The sequence below is a fragment of the Pleurodeles waltl genome, chromosome 7, assembly GCF_031143425.1.
Source record: "Pleurodeles waltl isolate 20211129_DDA chromosome 7, aPleWal1.hap1.20221129, whole genome shotgun sequence".
Taxonomy (NCBI): domain Eukaryota; kingdom Metazoa; phylum Chordata; class Amphibia; order Caudata; family Salamandridae; genus Pleurodeles; species Pleurodeles waltl.
In genome coordinates, this window is record NC_090446.1 from 942451258 (window position 1) to 942473790 (window position 22533).

Consider the following 22533-nt stretch of genomic DNA (forward strand, 5'->3'; position numbering starts at 1 on the left):
AAAGAAAAACCCATCATTGAAGACTATAAACACTGGAATATATACTTCAAAAATGTCAAGTTTTCGATCCAAATTTAACTCACAAGAAAGTACAGCTCACCCATCAAATAGTGAATGTCCTGTTCCAAGCACGATAGGCTCACTCCAGCATAAACGGCTCTTACCAAGCAAGCTCATTCATTGTCCATAACATCTACCATCCTACAAGAACGAATAAAAATGGAACCCTTCAAGCATTTATCCTGCTCAATTCTCTCTACTGGTGAGAAGCCAGAACGTGTGTATTGGGAGAGTGGGAATGCGTGTGTAGGTGCAAATGATGCTTTGAGATATATCAGCCATCGAGAAGTGTAAGAATCAATAAGAGAAAACAGTAAGATCACATGGTGCTGCATCAGTTACCCTGATTTCTACATATCATTTCCCGTATTATCTGAACTGTGTTCTAATTTATGCGGTGGTGGAGAGAACCATCAAGGAGATTAAAAAAAAAAAAAAAGTATTGAATAGATTTGCATTGAATGCATTAAAGCAATTTGGACTAGTAACTAATCCATCAGCAGAAAATCAGGCTAACAATAAGTTATCATACCCCAATAGCACAAAAAAGAAAAGTGATGGATACAAAAAAAGATACACTTCCAACAGTCAGGTTGCAGACTATTTGTGTAATGTGTCCACCCAGGAGGACTTGAACCCATTAGACCCTATGTCGCTTGGTTTTCTGCGTTGAGTGCTCTTGTAGGGAAAATTACTTCAAATTTTGGAAACATGGAATACTAAAGTCGATAATTTCATACAGATTGTAAATAATCAAATAAGCCAATATATAATTCAGTGCAACCACTGTGTCTAAAATTCTTTTGAATAGGAGAGATTTGTGTATATTTGTCCGATTTGAGAATGTTAATCCTAATAATTGCAGTTATACAGTAAGACCTCGATTTTAAGTTGAGCATCTTAGTTTTCTTGGTTGGGAAACTGCTCTGTCCAGGTTTAACAGACCCAATAGTCCTAGCAACCCGGCTTCTGCCCCCAGTCTATTCCACCTATAAGCTAAGCTTTCTGCAGACCACGTCCTGCCCTGTCCCTGCCACTCTCCTCAAATGCTTCCCCATACTCCGACCTAGCACTAGCTTGAAGCATGGAGGGGTAGGGGGCATTGCTTCTCACTGAAAAGGGAGTACAGTACAGAAATGTACACAGAAAAACTGGATAAGCACAACTACTCCCCATTCAGTGGGAGTAACTTTTAATTGCACTATACTGGTTGGATGTTACTACAAGGTGCCCGAGTACAGATCTATGGAGTTTCCACCTCGCAGCCACGCAACTCATTTTCTACATTCTATTTTATACCTTGTGCAACTTAACTGAGGGCTAAACAACTACTTTGCTTTGTTAAGTATGGGAATGGTCTCTACGACTTTTCAGTTAGTAACCATCGGCGCTCCTCAGGTTTTTTTTGTTAAACTTGCATCACCGATACGATATGAATTAGGGGTATTGATGTACTGTCTGCATTTGACTCCCATCGTAAATTCTTTGTTAGGAGCACAGATGATATCCCAAGGAGGGAGTACGCCCTAAATTCTCCATATCTACGAATCTGTAGCCCACTATCCAAATCATAGTCCCTAATAGGATTGAATCTTCAGCAGGGATCTTATTTATAGGGGTGTTTGTTAAATATCGCTTCCAAAAAAAAAAACTGAGTACTGACACTTGAGGATGACTTCACAGACTGGGAGGGGGCAGTACACTAAATCCATGACCATCATGTTCTAAACTTTCAATCAAATTCTTGACTATTGCAGGGGTAGTACATTTCTTGTTAAAGCACGATTTATCTGTTCATGTCGAAAACAATTTCACCTGTGTCCAAGAAATGAGGCCGACTCGAGTACGATCTTAAAAACGTAATTGTATTTAACTATTTCGTCAGCAAAGGGCAATGCCAAACGTGGGCCTGTCACTGCAATGAAATCTACCTGGTAACTTGAACATAGATATTTGCCCTTGAATTACCTGAGTACTCAAAGAAAAAAGATCAGCACTCTGGACTTCACAGGCTTTGAGTGTAATACTTATCATTAATATGTCATACGCGCGATAGCAGTCATTACCACCCAAGGAGTTATCAAAACAGACATCTCTGGTTAAGGAAGCCTCACCCAATCTTTGGTGCCTGCTTCATTATTAATAACATTACCCCATCCCAATAAAATAGTACTACAGAGACAGACTCAACGTCTTTTTAAGGGAGTTCTTTATGAAATACTACTGGAGAAGGGGATCATTCACACAGGCTGACAAACACTGCAGCAACTTTATAGATGTTTGAGTCATAGTATTCATTACATATCCATTCCTTAACTATTCATCTTACTAGTGGTACCCGTAATGCAAAGGATTACCTTTGGGTTTACTTTGAGGCAATTTAAGTAATCTGGATCGCTTTCCATATGTATATTTATATTCAGGCAAACTCTTCTTCTGCAAGGAGTCCTGAAGGCGTTCCTGTCATGAGGCATCAAAACACCTCTGAAATCCGGGCCAATGTGCTAGCAGTGGGCTTTCAAACTTTTATAAATACCATAGTAATCCCACCGTACTGGGACGTTGACTACTCCACTTACTGCAAGAAAGGTCTAAGAATTAAGGCAGAAAACTATCATCTCTTCACATTGCTTGATGTGGCAGGCAAGGTCTTTGCTAAACGCATCTTGAAACGCCTGCAAGCCTGGTCTGAGGAGCCAAAGATACTTCCCTTTGAGCAATGTGGGTTTAGAACAACTTTCCACTGTTGAATATGCATTAATGTGAAAGTTACTAACTGAAAAATACGTACTTGACCAGAGGAACATGTTCGAATGCCGAATTCTCGTTTGAATTTGATTTGAACTACACCATCATTTAGTGTAAGGTTAACAGATTTGTATCCCAGAAAAACTTTTAAAAGTCATACGTTCTGCCAACTGGATCATAGTCTTCACAAGCTCACGAAATTAAGAAACAAAACTCAGATCGAAAAACGCATTAAGCTCCTCTTCTATTTTCCATCAGCATTACTGATATACCCTCATACTTAGGAAGGGGCATGTCAGAGTATACGAATGTATGCGGATGATAACGCCCTTTCAGGTCAATGCCACAGTTCAATAAAGACAACTAAGTGCTCTGTATGAATATGCAGAAAGCTCCAAATTTTTAGGTAACATGACTTATCACGCCTTTCTTTTTTTCCGACTTATCAATACTATTTGTCTACTCAGAGTGTCTAAAGTGACATCACTGTATTGAAATTAAACAGGCATTTGCAATGCAACAGGTCTTGCATTTGCTCGAGTTAGAACTATTAGCGTTGTAAACTCCTAACTGGACTTTTCTTGCCACAAAAAAAAAAAAGAGCACGATCAAACTATGTAAAACGCAACGCAATCGCGCTGAAATTGCAAACAAAAAAACAAGCGCGATCGCACTAAGTAAAACCCAGCTGGATCACGCTGCGTGGAAAATAAAAATATAAAGTAGTCCGGAAATCATGCTGAAAAATGGTGCCTCGTATGTTTTCAGTTGTTGGCCGGTATGCTCAGGGAGGGCTAAACACCGGAAAAGGCATGATGTGTGCACGCCTTTCACTAATGACATCAAGCGGATTTTAACCCCTTGGTTGCGGGCGTCGGCCACTGGCCGATGCCCACACTACCTCACTGGTGCGGGTCACCATGCACCCGAGGATTTATATATTTATTTTTTTCTCCCCAGGAGACACAGAAGCTTTTCCGTGTCGCCCCCCACCCGCCCCTTTGTGACTGTCAAAAAATGGGATGTGTCCACGTTGTGTTTTGGGGCATTTCCTGTCACAGGCGCTAGGCCTACCCACACAAGTAAGGTATCAATTTTATCGGGAGACTTGGGGGAACGCTGGGTGGAAGGAAATTTGTGGTTCCTCTCAGATTCCAGAACTTTCTGTCACCGAAATGTGAGGAAAATGTGTTTTTTAAGCCAAATTATGAGATTTGCAAAGGATTCTGGGTAACAGAACCTGGCCAGAGCCCCACAAGTCACCCCATCTTGGATTCCCCTAGGTCTCTAGTTTTCAAAAATGCACAGGTTTGGTAGGTTTCCCTAGGTGCCGGCTGAGCTAGAGGCCAACATCTACAGGTAGGCACTTTGCAAAAAAACACCTGTTTTCTGACAAAAAAAGGGATGTGTCCACGTTGTGTTTTGGGGCATTTCCTGTCGCGGGCGCTAGGCCTACCCACACAAGTGAGGTATCAATTTTATCGGAAGACTTGGGGGACCGCTGTGTGGAAGGAAATTTGTGGCTCCTCTCAGATTCCAGAACTTTCTGTCACTGAAATGTGAGGAAAATGTGTTTTTTAGCCAAAGTTTGAGGTTTGCAAAGGATTCTGGGTAATAGAAACTGGTCAGAGCCCCACAAGTCACCCCATCCTGAATTCCCCTAGGTGTCTAGTTTTCAAAAATGCCAAGGTTTGCTAGGTTTCCCTAGGTGCCGGCTGAGCTAGAGGTCGAAATCCACAGCTAGGCACTTTGCCAAAAACAGGTCTGTTTTCTTTGGGAAAATATGATGTGTCCACGTTGTGTTTTGGGGCATAACCTGTTGCGGGCGCTAGGCCTACCCACACAAGTGAGGTACCATTTTTATCGGGAGACGTGGGGGAACACGGGGTGGAAGGAAATTTGAGGCTCCTCTCAGATTCAAGAACTGTCACCGAAATGTGAGGAAAACGTGTTTTTTGGGCCAAATGTTGAGGTTTGCAAAGGATTCTGGGTAAAAGAACCTGGTGAGAGACCCCACAAGTCACCCCATCGTGGATTCCCCTAGGTGTCTAGTTTTAAAACATGCACAGGTTTGGTAGGCTTCCCTAGGTGCCGGCTGAGCTAGAAGCCAAAATCTACAGCAAGGCACTATGCAAAAAACACGTCAGATTTCAATGTAAAAATGTGATGTGTCCATGTTGCGTTTCCTGTCGCGAGCATTAGGCCTACCCATGCAAGTGAGGTACCATTTTGCATCAGGAGACTTGGGGGAACACAGAATAGCAAAACAAGTGTTATTGCCCCTTGTCTTTCTCTACATTTTTTCCTTCCAAATGTAAGACAGTGTGTAAAAAAAGACGTCTATTTGAGAAATGGCCTGTAATTCACATGCTAGTATGGGCACCCCGGAATTCAGAGATGTGCAAATAACCACTGCTTCTCAACACCTTATCTTATGCCCATTTTGGAAATACAAAGGTTTTCTTGCTACCTATTTTTCACTCTTTATATTTCAGCAAATGAAGTGCTGTATACCCAGTATAGAATGAAAACCCATTGCAAGGTGCACCTCATTTATTGCCTCTGGGTACCTAGGAATCTTGATGAACCTACAAGCCCTATATATCCTCACAACCAGGAAGAGTCCAGCACACGTAACGGTATATTGCTTTAAAAAATCTGACATTGCAGGAAAAAGTTAGAGTAAAACATGGAGAAAAATGGCTGTTTTTTTCAGCTCACTTTCAATATTTTTTTATTTCAGCTGTTATTTTCTGTAGGAAAACCTTGTAGGATCTACACAAATGACCCCTTGCTGAATTGAGAATTTTGTCTACTTTTCAGAAATGTTTAGCTTTCCGGGATCCAGCATTGGTTTCACACCCATTCCTGTCACTAACCGAAAGGAGGCTGAAAGCACCAAAAATAGTAAAAATGGGGTATGTCCCAGTAAAATGCCAAAATTGTGCTGAAAAATGTGGTTTTCTGATTCAAGTCTGCCCGTTCCTGAAAGGTGGGAAGATGGTGATTTTAGCACCAGAAACCCTTTGTTGATGCCATTTTCAGGGGAAAAAAACCCACAAGCCTTCTTCGGCAGCCCTTTTTTCCCATTAAAAAAAAAATAAAAAAATAAAATGTCACTGTATTTTGGCTAATTTCTTGGTCTCCTCCAGGGGAAATCACAAACTCTGGGTACCATTAGAATCCCTAGGATGTTGGAAAAAAAGGACGCAGATTTGGCGTGCATAGCTTATGTGGACACAAAAAAGTTATGAAGGCCTAAGCGCGAACTATCCCAAATAGCCAAAAAAGGGCTCAGCCCTGGGTGGGGGAAAGGCCCAGCAGCTAAGAGGTTAAAAGGCAAGCCCATGAACCAATGAAAGTGACAGGCGTGACATGGGCGTGGTCAAAAGCCCAAAGAAATATTACAACAGGGACAGATCGTTTGTGCGCTCCACCCTAAAAAATGACTCCAGTTGAACAGATTTGATGGAGAAAAAAGGAGTTTTACATTCAAGCAACCAAGCCATAAGTTGTGTAAGAACATCTTCCATTGGACCCTGAACCAGAACTGCTCGCCCAAGGTGGATCTATTAGAATAACAGCATGGATCTACTTCTATCTTAAATAGTAGTCAATACATCAGTGGACTGAGCAGGTGAGCAGAGGCAAATAGCCCACATCAGAGTACCAAAAACAGCATTTGGGAACAGTCCTAGACTGGGGACAGATCATGGTTTGAAAACCAGGACTAACATCCAGTTGTCCAGCTCCCACGCATGAGAAGATGGCTCGTCTCTGCTTAAAAAGTCCACCAGATCATTTTCTAACCCAGCCGATTTTCAGTTCTACGTTTGCCCACCAATGTTAGAGGAAGACTACCCTTGTCAGATAAAACATCTACCATGGTAGCAATGCCTTTTGTAGCCCTGGGGTAACTAGCATCACATCGTCCCACTCTCCTATTTTTTCTGGGCATACAGCTTCTCCTGGATGGTACTTGTACGATAGCAGTAGAGAGCATTGTGTGATTGTGTATTCCCGGAAATGTGTGAGTACTTTTTTAGTCTCATCGCACTCTGCTCAAGAGAGTGAACTTTGCCTTGCGGCGTGCTGCTCGACAAACCTAGGAATATTACAGTTTTTGAGTGGATGAAGCAAGATTTGTTGAAAAGGAGACGAACCCAAATCTTGTAAAATCCCTAGAATTAGGGGAGCTGCGTCCTTTGCAGCTTGCATAGAAAAAACACACACAAGCCAGTTGTACAATCTGGGTAAATCTGAACTCTTAAATGACACAGGTTCACCAATGTCAAGAGTTTTTGTGAAAATTTGGGAAGCTGATTTTAGGGTGGAGGGAAGAGCCTTGATCTGTTAGTGCTGTCCTTACACCATGAAACTAAAGTGTTTGCAGTGGTTAGGGTGAATGGGAAGGTGGAAGTACACATTCTTGAAAGAAGATACAGGTTAGGCAACCACCTTGATCCAAGAAGGGTAGGATGTCCTGCAGGGTGAACAGATTAAAGGCTAGTCAATGAATAAAGTTAATCACCTGTTAACGTTGAACATGTCACAATCTGCTATATTTTTAATAAAGGAAAACCTTGATAAATCCCCTTCCTAGTTCGACATTTGGGGAATCTTTGTACTATTGGTTTTAGGAACATAGACACATTCTATGTTTGAAGATCCTGTAACAGCTGATGTTCCTTTCCTCTTGTGGAGCAGATGGGCGGTTTAATGAATTGAAACAATACTCAGCTACCATTTATTGGAGTTAATGTCTTTCAGATATGCCAGCACCACCAATTTACTGTTGTGCAATTTCGTCTGGCCAGCACCAGTCACCTAGAAATGGGACTAGACTGCTGTTGGAAACTTGTGCTATTCCTGCCGATAACCCTGTTGAGGGAAGGCTGCTTGTAAAGTTGAAAGGAGACATATAGACAACCTCTACCGTTGTTGGCCTGACTGTTTCTAGAAGTGAAGTCAGTGTGTGACATTTCTGAGTGTCACTCAGGTAATAGTTTGTATAGATATTATGTCCTTGCCGAACAATGCTTGCCTCTTGTGCTGCATGTCTAGAACCATTGCTTGAACCACAAGGAAGGAGGAAGTATTACACAACAGTCCATGGCATCTGACAGAATGTGTATTAGTCATTTGCTGAAAGTTGGCCATGGAAATGTCCACAGACGTCAATTATAGCATATAATAATGCCCATCCCTTCCCTCAGGACAGCTTTGGCCTGCTACTACTGCTTTTTCAAACGGGGGGGTTCTGCCCAAAATAAGATGGTCTTAACATCCGACAACTGGCGATAATTGCTTGGCTGCCTTAATTGAAGTGGCCACTACGTGTTGAGTGGTTTCCCCCACTACAATCAACCTTCTGCTTTTCTTATCAGGAGGTACTCGTAACGCTTGGGTTCCCTGAAGTAAACACAATAGAGTGCGGCATTGTTTGACCTAGATGACAGGGTGGAGTAAAATTTGGGAAGATATATTTTCTCTAATTTCGAACCCACGGTTAGACGACGAAGTGGCCGAGTTCGTCCCATAATAGAGGTCCCCTTTCACAAATGGTCAAGATTCAGTAGTTCAATGTTTTCTACATTTTCTGTTTCATACCCAATTGGGCGTGCGGAGAGGAACAGAAAGTGCTTAAAAACAGCAGACTGCAGAACTGAAAGAAACACATTGGATAACCTGGAACCTTATGAAGAACGGCACTACCTCAGATGGGGAGAAGGGAGGGCGATGAGAAATATGTGTTAAGTTGTAGTATCCACCAGACGTTACCGAAGGTAATTAACTTTTTCTTCTGTTGAACTCACCTTCTAAATGAGTCCCAAAGCAGTACCCCACTGGGAGGCTAAAGTGAGTAGTACCGATCTACCAAGGAAATCATGCAACACAGCCCTAGTAAATATCCATCACTCTGCATCTGTGTAACCAGGCAACAATGCTTGACAAAGGTATGTAACAAAGAACAAGTGGCCACCCAGCAAATAGCCACAACTACAACCCTGGTCGGTATAGTAGAAACCATGTAACTTGCAAAAATGCATCTGGAAGATCTTGAAGCGAAGAGTGACCCAAAGCAAAATAGAGAACTTGATCACTGTTGTGTCCCTTCTTGATCCTAACTAAACCAACTCCCAGCTGATTATCCACCTTATCCAATCTCTTCCAAAGGACGTAATAGAAGTCAGCTTGTTTTCGGTCCAGCGTATACAACTGCACCCACTCTTTAGAAGGATGAGAAGGGAAGAAGAAAGGGAGAAAAGACATGTCAATGTGGGAGGTGAACCCCACCTTTGGCAGGAAAGATGGGGCAAGTACAGAGACTAGTTCTGTCGGAGTAGAACACAATTAGTTGCAGTCAGGCCGTCAGGATCTACAACTTTCTGACCCTAAAGAGGAAAGTAATTACCACCAGAAGGACAGTTCAGAGGGTCAAAAGACAAATAGAACTGCTGTTCAGGTCAAACTATGATGCCAAGAGGACATTAAGAACTAAATTTAAGTCCCACTGTGTAACAAGAAAAAGGCATGGGTGGAAGCACGTTTATAACGTTTTGTACAGTTCGTTTCAAGTGCAAACACATTGGAAGCACTCACACAACATTCCATCGCCTCCCAGGTCACAGGCCTGTTAGCCAATGTTCTCCTGTCCTTAATAAGACCATCACTTGCCCCAAATTTTAGTATGTTTCTGTGGACAGCTTCCACGTAGTATACCAGTTGTTTCATCTTGGCGGGCCAGTCCACACCCATCTGCCATTCTGCCAAGGTGGGAGGTAGGGAGGATTTCCCTTTGCAAGCAATGTTTGGAAACCGTTGTGGCCACCACCGCCATCTGGGCATTTTGCCAGTCCACATCTTCCAGAGAACCTATCCGCCCCTCTCATTTCTGTTTGAGGGATAGACACATCTCTGGCACGTTATTCACCATTGCGCAGTACATGTATGAAATTGCACCTTTACCGAGACAGCCCAGATGAATTTTAGCTTCGAGTGGACTATTCGGCCAGCTCATTCGAAGCACATACATACTAAGACAGGGCATGACAGAATTGCATATAGATGTGGAGCTGTATGTAAGATAGGGAGAACTTTTGCTGGAGATCTTGGAAGGAGTGCAAATGTCTCCTTTGCAGATGTTGCCCAATCCTGTCCCATTGCCTAAAACCTCCTAGGTGAGCAGTGTGATACAACTATCGACCCTCCCATAGCAGGGACAGCTGTGTTAGCTCTTGCCCCCGCCTGTGCCGCATGAAGCTGGGCTCCAATGACGATCAGGGTCATTTTCAGGAGATGGCAAAGGATTGGAGCACCATAGAGCAGTTCCATATTGACGTCTAGCCCCAAGCGAAAAAAGCTCCAAACAGTAAGTCAGGTCATCCCAACCTCCAGTAAGCAATTCGTTAATTACCATCATTTGGGCTGACCAGTAGTATAGTTTAAAGTCTGTCATCCATAGTCCCCCATCACAGACTGACTGCCTAAACTTATCAAGTGCTATAGGAGGTGGCCAGGCCACCCCTGGAAAGGTTCAGGCCAGAGCACTGATTTTCTGGAACCAATGGTTGCAGATGTTGAATAAAAAAAAAAAAAGGGTGCATAAGAATCTAGGCAGGATCATCATCCTAAATAGGACCACTTTTCACAGTAAGTTAAGGAGGAGTCACTCCCACTTCTGGAAGTCCAGTATCATTTTAGTAGTAAGTGGTGAGAGATTAAGGCTCTAGGCGAGGTCGGGATTCCCGAAAATATAAACACTCAGGTACTGAAAGTTCAGCCTCTGGGCCAACTGACTCTGGTTTGATCAGCTCGAATGAGTACTGGGAGAGACCTATGCCAATTCATTCGAAGGCCGGAGCAGCTCTTTATAACTTTAGCATCTTCAGGAAGTAAGGCCTTGAGAGGCGTGAAATGGCTAGGAAGAGGATAATGTCATCAGTGTACTAGGGCTATTTTGTTCTCCATTGGTCCACTCCACTGCCAACCTTGGAACAGTGCTTTGCAGTGGACGAGCCATGCCAAGGGCTCAATGGTGATGGCAGAAAGGAGTGGGGACAAAGGACACCCTTACCTGGTGCCCCTACAAATTGGGAAGGTGTCCAACCTTATTCCATTCACACAGACTTGAGCGGTAGGGGCTTTGTATAACAGCTGAAAATAGATTGCAAATTTCAGACAAAACCCCATCCATAACTGGGCCTCAAGCAAGAAAGAGCAATCAATCAAATTGAAGGCCCACTCAAAGTCATTTAGAAGGAGGGCACATGGGTGCTGTAGAGTCAAGGCGTGCGCTAAAGCTTTGTAGTGCCTGGGGCTACGGGTGGGCATGAAATCATATTGGTCTGGATGGATTAGAATAGGGATGGCTCGGAGTCGATTAGCCAGTATTTCAGCATAAATTCTGATCGCCATTTTAATCAGGGAAATCGGACAGTAAGATGAGCAGTGGGTGGGTAGTTGTCGAGCCTTTGGAAGGGCCACTCTTGTGGCAACATCAAGTTCAGCAGGGAAGTGCCCAGTGTCCACCACATCCTCATACAGGGTAAGGAGATGAGGTCCAAGAAAATCTCAAAATATTTGGTCAGATTTTAAAGAGAACCCGTTCGGTCCTGGTGTTTTTCCTGGTTCTATGTCTGTAATGGCATCAATAATTCCTTCACATGTAAGGGGATCCTCCAGGTCAGAACAGAATATTGATGAGAGCTGCAGTAGAGGAAAGTCATTAAGGATTGGTTGGTCCCGCTCCTCTTGGGTGGTTGGCATAAAACATCCAATAATAATCCACAATTGCCACTGTGATTTCTGCCATCTGCCTGTGGACTCCAGATGAATCAACTATTTTGCAGACAATCCTGGAGGTCATGTCTTTAGTGGCCAACCAGTTCAGTAGCTTCCCGCTTATGTCAGCCCATTCATATTCTCATTGCATCGATGCCCTACAATAGTGTCTGGACTCCTCATGCAAGATTTGTTTCAGTGACGCCTTAGAAATTTTAAATTGGTGTTTAGGGGCCTATGACAGGTTAAGCAGAATCTACTTTCCACAATTAATATTTAGTTCTCATGTGTGGTTATCTGACTGAGCTTGTCTTTCTCTTTATTTCTAAGGTACTCCAGTCTTCATCCTCTAATAGTGGCTTTCCCAGCCACACAGTGTCCCAGGAGATGAGACTGTGCCTTTACTGTGATCAAAATATGGCTAATTTCAGTCAAGAAATATTCAGTGGATATCAACTACTTTCTCGGTTTTAAGATGCCAGCTAGGCGCCGGGCAGTGTTGCTCTTCCTGAACTAGGCAACAATGAGTGAGCAATCAGAGATTCCCCATGGAAGGATCGTGGCTCCAGTCAAGTGGAGGAGGCTGGTGGAGGGAAGGAGGAGTAGATCTATCCAGGATAGCGTTCCTTATACAGCTGAGGTGGTTGTATATTCCTGGTCTCTAGGGTGCCATATTCTCCAGGCATTGCACAACCACAGGGAGCCCATCCAGGTCAGAAGTTGTTCAGCTCAAGACATTCGGTACACTGTGGGTGTGTCCTCACCAGGCGGAGTACTCACATTCAGGTGGGCTCAACTTTGCAGTGGGAGGGAGCAACTCAATATTCTCTATGTTCTTAGTGGAATTTTAGGACAGAAAATGTTAAAAATATCTCCAGGGAACCCTAACCCAGTTCTTTAAGAGGAGCCCTGTGATATGGTGGTGAGCAGCTCACCAAGTGAGGACATGATGAGGAAGCATTCCACATGATTAGCATGTGGTTGAGGGATCAATAACAACATATGTAGTGTGCCTGGTGAGCCCTAAGGAGCAGGGCACAGTGAATGCCTGTTTGGGAGACACTCCACTTTTGGTTTATCAGTTCGGGGAACCGAGGCCCTTTCCCACATAACTGATCCCCTCCCATCTCATTGGTTTTGGTATGATTCTTTGTATGCAAATGCAAAATGGTCCAGGACTAAAATAGAAATAAAACCACAACCATGCAAAACAACCCTTCCCCCAACTTCTTTCCATCCTAAACGTCTACTGTTGAACCATATGTTGCCCTAAAACACACTAGAACATAAAGCATTATGTCAGATGCAGGCAAAACTGTACCGTGGGTCCCCTTTGCATACAGGATATTTCCAAATTAACTAATCAATCTTGGAATTATATTTCTTACCAGTACACCAATGGCATAGGCCGCTCAGGCCCCCATTTGGTACCCACTCTGGAATAGGGCCGCGTGATCAAGTTCCAGCTGCAGAGTCATTCTGGGCTGTGGTTCAAATCCTGAGCCATGTGCCCACGACTCCCCAGGGGTGTGTGTTTGTTGCTGCGTGAACGTGCTCTCCCAGGATTGGACGATCCCGATGGCTTCCCTCCTTCTGTGACTGTGTTCTCCTCTGGGATATGAGTGGCAGGTTATTTCGGAGGTTCGACCTTTCAGTTCCCTATTCTCAGACTTAGTCAGGGGTTTCAAAGAAGTAGGCTTTGGAGACGTGTATCACATTAAGCTTGGCGGAGAATACGTTTGGGGTAGTGGACCTGTCAATATTGCACAGAAGAACAAGTTACTTGCCATCAGTAACGCTTTTTCTGATGGATACAGTATCTACCTGTGAATTAATCATCTTTTGAATACTCCCATTGTGCCAGAAATCGATGGAAAGTTTTCTTTCTAGCTCTCCACGTGAACGAGGTCATGACAATGAAACAGCTCTGCACGTGACTCCTTCTGACATCATCAAAAACATAAGAAGCCCTTGCCGGCGTGCTGACGTCAGTTGCACCCACTTTTTTTCATGCCTTCGAGGTGAACACCAACATCCCGAACACAGCATGTACAAACTCAACTCAAGAATTTATATACATACATATATACACACACACATTCTGCAACACACAAAATCTTAACATTTTTCTCTTGGTATACTCAGACAGGCAAAGGGGAGGCAGTGGGTCAGTGAGGAATCCACAGGTAGATACTGTATCCACAAGAAAAAGTGTTACCAAAAGTAAGTAACTTGTTCTTCTGATGGATACATCTACCTGTGGATGCCTCATCTTTTGAGTAGAGTTCCAAAGCAGTCTCGCACTCGCAGGTGGTTGCCTGTCTGCCTATACCAAGAAATCCTGTAGCACCGAAAGGGCAAAATGGCAGTCCCTCCTCATTTTTGAGTCCAAGTAGTAATGTTTTGCGAAAGTGTGGAGGGAAGCCCAGGTTGCTGCCTTGCAAATGTCAACAACTGGTACACCTCTAGCTAAAGCCGAAGCAGTAGCCTTAGCTCTTGTCGAATGAGCCCTAATGCCCTCAGAAAGATCTTTCTTTGCCAGCGCATAACATATTTTAATGCAAAGAATGATCCACCTTGACAACATTAGTTTGTGGACGGCTTTGCCTTCATTTTGACCATGTAGCCGACGAACAGCTGATCATCCGTCCTAAATTTTCTCATCCTGTCCATCTAGAAGCTCAACGCTTTCTTTGGATACAGACAATGCAGCTTTTCCTCCTCCTTAGAGGGATGGGAAGGAGGGTGAAAGGAAGGAAGGGTGATGGACTGCCCTAAATGAAAAGAAGTGACTACCTTTGCCAGGAAATCCACCCTGGTTCTTAAAACCATCTTGTTGGCGTGGAAAGTGGTAAACGGGTTTTACACTCAGAGCTTGAAGCTCACTAACACTTCTAGTGGAAGTGATCGCTATGAGAATGAAAATGTCACTTACCCAGTGTACATCTGTTCGTGGCATTAGTCGCTGCAGATTCACATGTTTGGCACAGTCCGCTGCCTGGTGTTGGGCTCGGAGTATTACAAGTTGTTTTTCTTCGAAGAAGTCTTTTTGGTCACGGGACCGAAGGACTCCTCCCTCTTTGGCTCCATTGCGCATGGGCGTCGACTCCATCTTAGATTGTTTTCCCCGCAGAGGGTGAGGATGGAGTTGTTTGGTATAAATAGTGCCCATGCAATGGAGTGAATATGTATGTATGATAAGAGTTTCTAATAATTATTTACAAATGTTCAGATGTTTAAGGTTCATGATCTACTTCTAAACGGCTACAGGCTTCCCGGGGAGGTGGGAGGGTACATGTGAATCTGCAGCGACTAATGCCACGAACAGATGTACACTGGGTAAGTGACATTTTCAGTTCGATGGCATATGTTGCTGCAGATACACATGTTTGGCATAGACTATAAAGCAGTTACCTCCCCTAAAAGCGGTGGTTTAGCCTGTAGGAGTTGAAGTAGTTTGGAATAATGTTCTTAGTACAGCTTGGCCCACTGTAGCTTGTTGTGCATTTAGTACGTCTACACAGTAGTGTTTAGTAAACGTATGAGGCGTAGACCAGGTTGCAGCCTTACATATTTCGCTCATAGGAATGTTTCCTAGAAAGGCCATTGTAGCACCTTTCTTTCTGGTTGAGTGTGCCTTTGGTGTAATAGGCAATTCTCTTTTGGCTTTAAGATAGCATGTTTGAATGCATCTGACTATCCATCTAGCAATGCCTTGTTTAGAGATTGGATTTCCTATGTGTGGTTTTTGAAAAGCTATGAACAGTTGTTTTGTTTTCCTGATTAGCTTTGTTCTGTCAATGTAATACATTAGTGCTCTTTTGATGTCTAATGTATGTAGTGCCCTTTCAGCCACAGAATTTGGTTGTGGGAAGAACACTGGCAATTCTACCGTTTGATTTAAATGGAATGGTGAGATTACTTTTGGCAGAAATTTTGGATTTGTTCTTAGAACTATTTTATTGTTGTGTATTTGAATAAATGGTTCTTGTATGGTAAATGCCTGTATTTCACTTACTCTTCTGAGGGATGTGATTGCAATGAGAAATGCGACCTTCCAGGTTAGATATTGCATTTCACAGGAATGCATGGGTTCGAAAGGGGGACCCATGAGTCTTGTTAAGACGATGTTAAGGTTCCATGAAGGAACTGGTGGTGTTCTTGGTGGTATAATTCTTTTTAGCCCTTCCATGAATGCTTTAATAACTGGTATTCTAAATAGAGACGATGAATGAGTAGTTTGTAGGTAAGCAGATATAGCTGCGAGGTGTATTTTTATAGATGAAAAAGCGAGATTTGCTTTTTGCAAATGTAGTAAGTATCCTACTATGTCTTTAGTAGAGGCATGTACTGGTTGTATTTGATTGGCATGGCAGTAGTAAACAAATCTTTTCCACTTAGATGCATAGCAGTGTCTAGTGGAAGGTTTTCTAGCTTGTTTTATGACCTCCATGCATTCTTGTGTGAGGTCCAAGTGTCCGAATTCTAGGATTTCAGGAGCCAAATTGCCAGATTCAATGATGCTGGGTTTGGATGTCTGATCTGTTGTTTGTGTTGTGTTAACAGATCTGGCCTGTTGGGTAGTTTGACATGCGGTACTAGTGAAAGGTCTAGTAGAGTTGTATACCAAGGTTGTCTTGCCCATGTGGGTGCTATCAGTATGAGTTTGAGTTGGTTTTGACTCAACTTGTTTACTAGATATGGAAGGAGAGGGAGAGGGGGAAAAGCGTACGCAAATATCCCTGACCAATTCATCCATAGAGCATTGCCTTGTGATTCGCGGTGTGGGTACCTGGATGCGAAGTTTTGGCATTTTGAGTTTTCTCTTGTTGCGAACAAATCTATCTGGGGTGTTCCCCAAATTTGAAAGTACTTGTTCAGAACTTGGGGGTGAATTTCCCATTCGTGGACTTGTTGGTGGTCTCGCGAAAGGTTGTCTGCTAGTTGGTTTTGTATTCCTGGAATAAATTGTGCTATTAGGCGAATGTTGTTGTGAATCGCCCACTGCCAATTTTTTTGTGTTAGGAGGCACAATTGTGTTGAGTGTGTTCCTCCTTGTTTGTTTAGATAATACATTGTTGTCATGTTGTCTGTTTTGACAAGAATGTATTTGTGTGTTATTATGGGTTGGAAGGCTTTTAACGCTAGAAATACTGCCAACAGTTCTAGGTAATTGATATGAAGTTTTGTTTCGTGTATATCCCATTGTCCTTGAATGCTGTGGTGATTGAGGTGTGCTCCCCACCCTGTCATGGAAGCATCTGTTGTTATAACGTATTGAGGCACTGGGTCCTGAAACGTCCGCCCTTTGTTGAAATTTTTGCTGTTCCACCATAGAAGCGAGAGGTATGTTTGGCGGTCTACCAACACCAGATTTTGAAGTTGACCCTGTGCCTGTGACCATTGTGATGCTAGACACTGTTGTAAGGGTCGCATGTGTAGTCTTGCGTTTGGGACAATGGCTATGCATGATGACATCATGCCTAGAAGTTTTAGCGCAAATTTTGCTTGTATCTTTTGGTTTGGAAACATAGCACTTATTAGCTTGTGGAATGCCTGCACTCTTTGTGGACTTGGAGTGGCAATTCCTTTTGATGTGTTGATGGTTGCTCCTAGATATTGTTGTGTTTGACACGGTTCTAGGTGTGATTTTGTGTAGTTGATGGAAAACCCCAGTTTGTGAAGGGTTTGTATGACAAAGGTGGTGTCGTTTGCGCATTTTTTTACTGTGTTGGTTTTGATTAGCCAGTCGTCTAGGTAAGGGAACACATGTATCTGTTGTCTCCTGATGTGTGCTGCTACTACTGCTAGACATTTTGTGAACACTCTTGGTGCAGTTGTTATTCCGAATGACAACACCTTGAATTGGTAATGTATTCCTTTGAATACGAACCGTAGGTACTTTCTGTGAGAAGGGTGTATTGGTATATGAAAGTACGCATCCTTTAGGTCTAATGTGGTCATGTAATCTTGCTGTTTGAGCAGTGGAATGATGTCTTGTAGTGTGACCATGTGAAAATGGTCCGATATGATGTAGGTATTTAGTGTCCTGAGATCTAATATTGGTCTCAATGTTTCGTCTCTTTTTGGGATTAGAAAGTACAGGGAGTAAACTCCTGTGTTTTTTTGTTGTACTGGTACTAATTCTATTGCATCCTTTTGCAGTAGTGCTTGAACTTCTAGTCCTAAAAGTTCTAAATGATGTTGTGACATTTTGCGTGTTTTGGGGGGGATGTTTGGTGGGAAGTTGTGGAATTCTATGCAATAGCCATGTTGGATTATTGCTAATACCCAATTGTCTGTTGTAATCTGTTGCCAAGATTGGTAGAATTGGCTTAGTCTTCCCCCCACTGGTGTTGAGTGAAGGGGTTGCGTGACTTGAAAGTCACTGTTTAGGTGGAGGTGTTTTTGGAGTCTGGAATCTTCCCCTACTCCTTGGGAATTGACCCCCCCGATATCCCCTGAAACCACCCCTTTGGAAGGAACCCTGATATGGTGTGGTTCTTGATTGTTGGCTGGTGGTGTCTGTGGGTTGGCCACGAAACCCCCCTCTAAATGGAGTTTTTCTGAAAGAGCCTCTGCTCTGCGGGGAGTAGAGTGCGCCCATGGCTTTGGCCGTGTCTGTGTCCTTTTTAAGTTTTTCAATGGCTGTATCCACTTCCGAGCCAAACAGTTGTTTCTCGTTGAAGGGCATATTAAGGACAGCCTGCTGGATTTCAGGTTTGAAGCCTGAAGTGCGTAGCCAAGCGTGTCTCCTTATGGTGACAGCAGTGTTGACTGTTCTTGCTGCAGTATCGGCTGCGTCTAGTGAAGAGCGGATTTGATTGTTTGAGATCGTTTGTCCCTCTTCCACTATTTGCTGCGCCCTTTTTTGGTATTCCTGGGGAAGATGGTCTACGAGAAGTTGCATCTCGTCCCAGTGTGCGCGGTCATATCTGGCCAGCAGCGCTTGTGAATTTGCGATGCGCCACTGGTTGGCTGCCTGTGACGCCACTCTTTTCCCTGCCGCGTCAAATTTTCGGCTTTCTTTGTCCGGAGGTGGGGCGTCGCCAGATGTATGTGAATTTGCTCTTTTGCGAGCTGCCCCTACTACCACAGAGTCGGGTGGTAACTGCGAAGTAATAAACACTGGGTCTGTGGGTGCTGGTTTGTATTTCTTATCCACCCTTGGGGTGATGGCTCTTGATTTTACGGGCTCCTCAAAAATTTGTTTCGCGTGCCGTAACATCCCTGGTAGCATTGGGAGACATTGATATTGGCTATGTGTAGCCGAGAGGGTGTTAAATAAGAAATCATCCTCTATAGGATCGGAATGCAGTTGGACATTGTGGAAGTCTGCAGCCCTAGCCACCAGTTGCGAGTATGAGGTACTGTCCTCTGGCGGTGACGGCTTTGTGGGGTATGACTCGGGATCATTGTCCGGCACTGGGGTGTCATACAGGTCCCAGGCGTCTTGATCCTGATCGTCATGACTTATGGTAGTTTGCGCTGGTGAGTGCATTTGTGGCGGTGTTTGTGCCGGCGATGCCTGTGGAGGAGAGGGCGGAGGCGTGACTTTTTTAACCACTTTGGCTTGTGGTTGTGTGTCATCCTTTGGAAGTCCGATCCTTCTTTTCCTCATGATTGGGGGAAGGGTTGATATCTTCCCTGTATCTTGCTGGATGCACAGTCTCTTTTGTGTGTAGTCCGATTCTACACTTTGGAGCTCTTGTCCAAATTTGTGCATTTGGCCACTTAGTCCTTGTTCCTCTGAGTAGGATGAAGGTGTGGTATTTTTCGGCGCCGAGAGAGAATCTTTTTTCGGTTTCGGCACCGACAGAATTTTTGTTCCTTTCGGCATGGATTCTCGGTGCCGATGTTTTTCGGTGCTGGTATCTTGTTTTTGTCTCTCGGAGCCGCTTTCTCGGCTCCGAGGTTGCTCCATGGCGGTCCCTCGACCGGAGTCGGGTGTCTTCGCTATGGGCGTGCCCTTTTTCGGCCCCTTCGACGGGTCGCCTGATTTATGGGTCGAGCCATGGCCTGTTGGCAGTGGCGTCCCCTGGGCTTTCGGTTTGTCGATGGATTTACTTTTCGACGTCTTACTCACAGTTTGTTGCTGTTGTTCGACGTCGGAGTCTCCGGATTCTGATTCCGGAACCGAGAATGTTTCCTCTTCGTCGTCGAAACGTTGTTTTGTCGACGTGGACGCCATTTGGTGACGCCTGGCTCTTCGGTCCCGGAGTGTTTTTCTGGACCGGAAGGCTCGACAGGCTTCACAGGTATCCTCCTTGTGCTCAGGGGACAAGCACAAGTTACAGACCAAGTGCTGATCTGTATAAGGATACTTACTGTGACATTTTGGGCAGAAACGAAACGGGGTCCGTTCCATCGGCTTCGATGTCGCACGCGGTCGGGCCGACCAGGCCCCGATGGGGGATCGAAACTGCCCCAAAGTCTTCCGATGATCGGTGTCGATGTACCTAACTATCCCGATATACCGACGCTTTCTTCCGAGATTCTGACTAACTTTCCGAACCGAAACACGGAGCGAAAAGGAATACGTCCGAACCCGACAGCGGAAAAAAACAATCTAAGATGGAGTCGACGCCCATGCGCAATGGAGCCAAAGAGGGAGGAGTCCTTCGGTCCCGTGACCAAAAAGACTTCTTCGAAGAAAAACAACTTGTAATACTCCGAGCCCAACACCAGGCAGCGGACTGTGCCAAACATGTGTATCTGCAGCAACATATGCCATCGAACAAACTGTTTTAAGCGTAAGGAGCCTCAATGGGCAACTATGTAATGCTTCAAAAGGTGCCCCCATCAGATATGTTAAAACTAAATTTAAATCCCACTGAGGCATTATAAAAGGAGTCGTAAGAAACCTAATAGTCAAAACTTTAAGAAACCAAAAAAACTATAGGGGACTTAAAGAGGGTTGGTCAGGTAAACAAATAAATGCCAACAGTGCAAAGAGATAGCCCTTCACTGTCGCAACTGCACAATCTTGCTGTGCCAAGCAAAGAGAAAATTGCAAAACATTGGATAAGTAGGCCTTCAAAGGGTCCATGTGTCTGTCCTCACACCATTTGACAAACGTGGCCCATCTACCAGCATAGACAGGTTTGGTGGAGTGCTGCCTGGCCGATAAAATAACATTGACCACTTCAGGGGGAAGAGAAAAGGAATTCAGATTGCCCCGTTTAATCTCCAGGCATGTAGGTGCAGGCTCTGGAGGGGGGTGTAGAACCTGCAAGGAGGTCTGTCCTGTAAGGGAGATTGAGCAGAGGGCACAGAGAGAGTTGAAGAAGGTCTGTGTACCACACCCTTCTTGGCCAATCCGGAGCTATCAATATGACTTGGGCATGGTCCTGGTGAATCTTCCTCAGAACTCGACTAATCAAACGTATGAGGGGAATGTGTAAAGCAGCCGGTTGCTCCAGCTCAATTGAAATACGCCCCCCAGCGTTCCCTGCATCGGATACTGGAGGCTGCAGAACAACGGGCAGTGCACGTTCTCGCAAGTGTCAAAAAACTCAATCTGAGTCAACCCCATAACTGACATGAAGAACCACCTCCGGATGAAGACACTACTTGTGGTCGGCTGAAAAGTGCCGGCTGAGACTGTTCGCACGTACATTCAGAACTCCGGGCAAATGGTTTGCTACTATGCAAATCTGATGGTTCAGCCCTGGACTAGATTCGTAGAGCCTCTCTGCAGAGAAGTTACGACCCTGCTCCTCCCTGTTTGTTGATGTACCACATCACTGTAGTGCTGTCTGTCAAGACCTTTATCAATTGACCACAAATAGAAGGGAGGAAGGCCTTGAGAGACAGACATATCGCCTGCACCTCCAATAGCTTGATATGAAACATATGTTTGCCTGGGGACCAAAGACCCTTGATCTCTGGATCCCACAGATGAGCTCCCAACCCTAGAGTGGAAGCATCCATTATCACTATGGTCATTAGAAATGGTAGGGAAAACGACCTCCCTTGAGTTAGGTTGCCCTCCACAGACCACCATTAAAGATCCATTGGAGCACTTCTGGAGATCCTTGTAGACTCCTTGAGATCCCCACTGCATTGAAAACCACTGCTTGAGGGGGCACCAATGCAGAAAGCAAAAAGACCGAGCAGACGTAAGACCTTTAGGACTGGAACAAGCGCTCCATTCTGAAACACTGGAATCATAGCCTGAATGTCCTGAACCCTATGTGGAGAAGTGCAGGCACAATTCACTGTGGTGTCCAGTACTGCCCTTATAACAGGGTGCTTTCCGAGGGCTCCAGGTGAGATTTGGGTACGTTGATGGAAAAACCCAGATTGAACAACAGCTGAGTTGTCAAATGCAAGTAAAACTGCACCAACTCTGGAGGCTTGGCTTTGAGCAACCAATCGTCTAGGTAAGGGAATACTGGTATTTTCCACCTTCTGAGATAAGCTGCAACCACTGCCATCAGCTTGGTGAAGACTTGAAGTGTGAAAGTATGGCCAAAAGGGAGGACCGCAAACTGGTAGTGTTGCGTTCCTACCGTGAAGCGGATATACTTCCTGTGTGACTGCAGAAAGGGAATGTGAAAATACGCATCCTGCAAGCCACTAGAAACCATCTAGTCTTCCTTGTCCAGCACAAAAAGCACCAGTGCTAGGGTTAGCATTTAGATTTTTTCTTGTTTGAGGAACCAATTCAAAATCTTCAGGTCGAGGATGGGATGCAAACGACCATCCTTTTTGGGGAACTGAAAATATCTTGAATAACATCCCAGATCCTTTTCTTGCTCTGGAACTAACTCCATCGCACCCAATAAAAGCAGATTTTGTACCTCCTCCTGAAGCAGCAGCAGATGTTCTTCCTAACACCAAGCTTGCTGGTGAGGGGGGGGGGGGAATCTCCAGAAAGGGAAGAGTATATCCATTTCCTACTATGTCGAACACTCAGCTGTCTGATGTTATTGACGC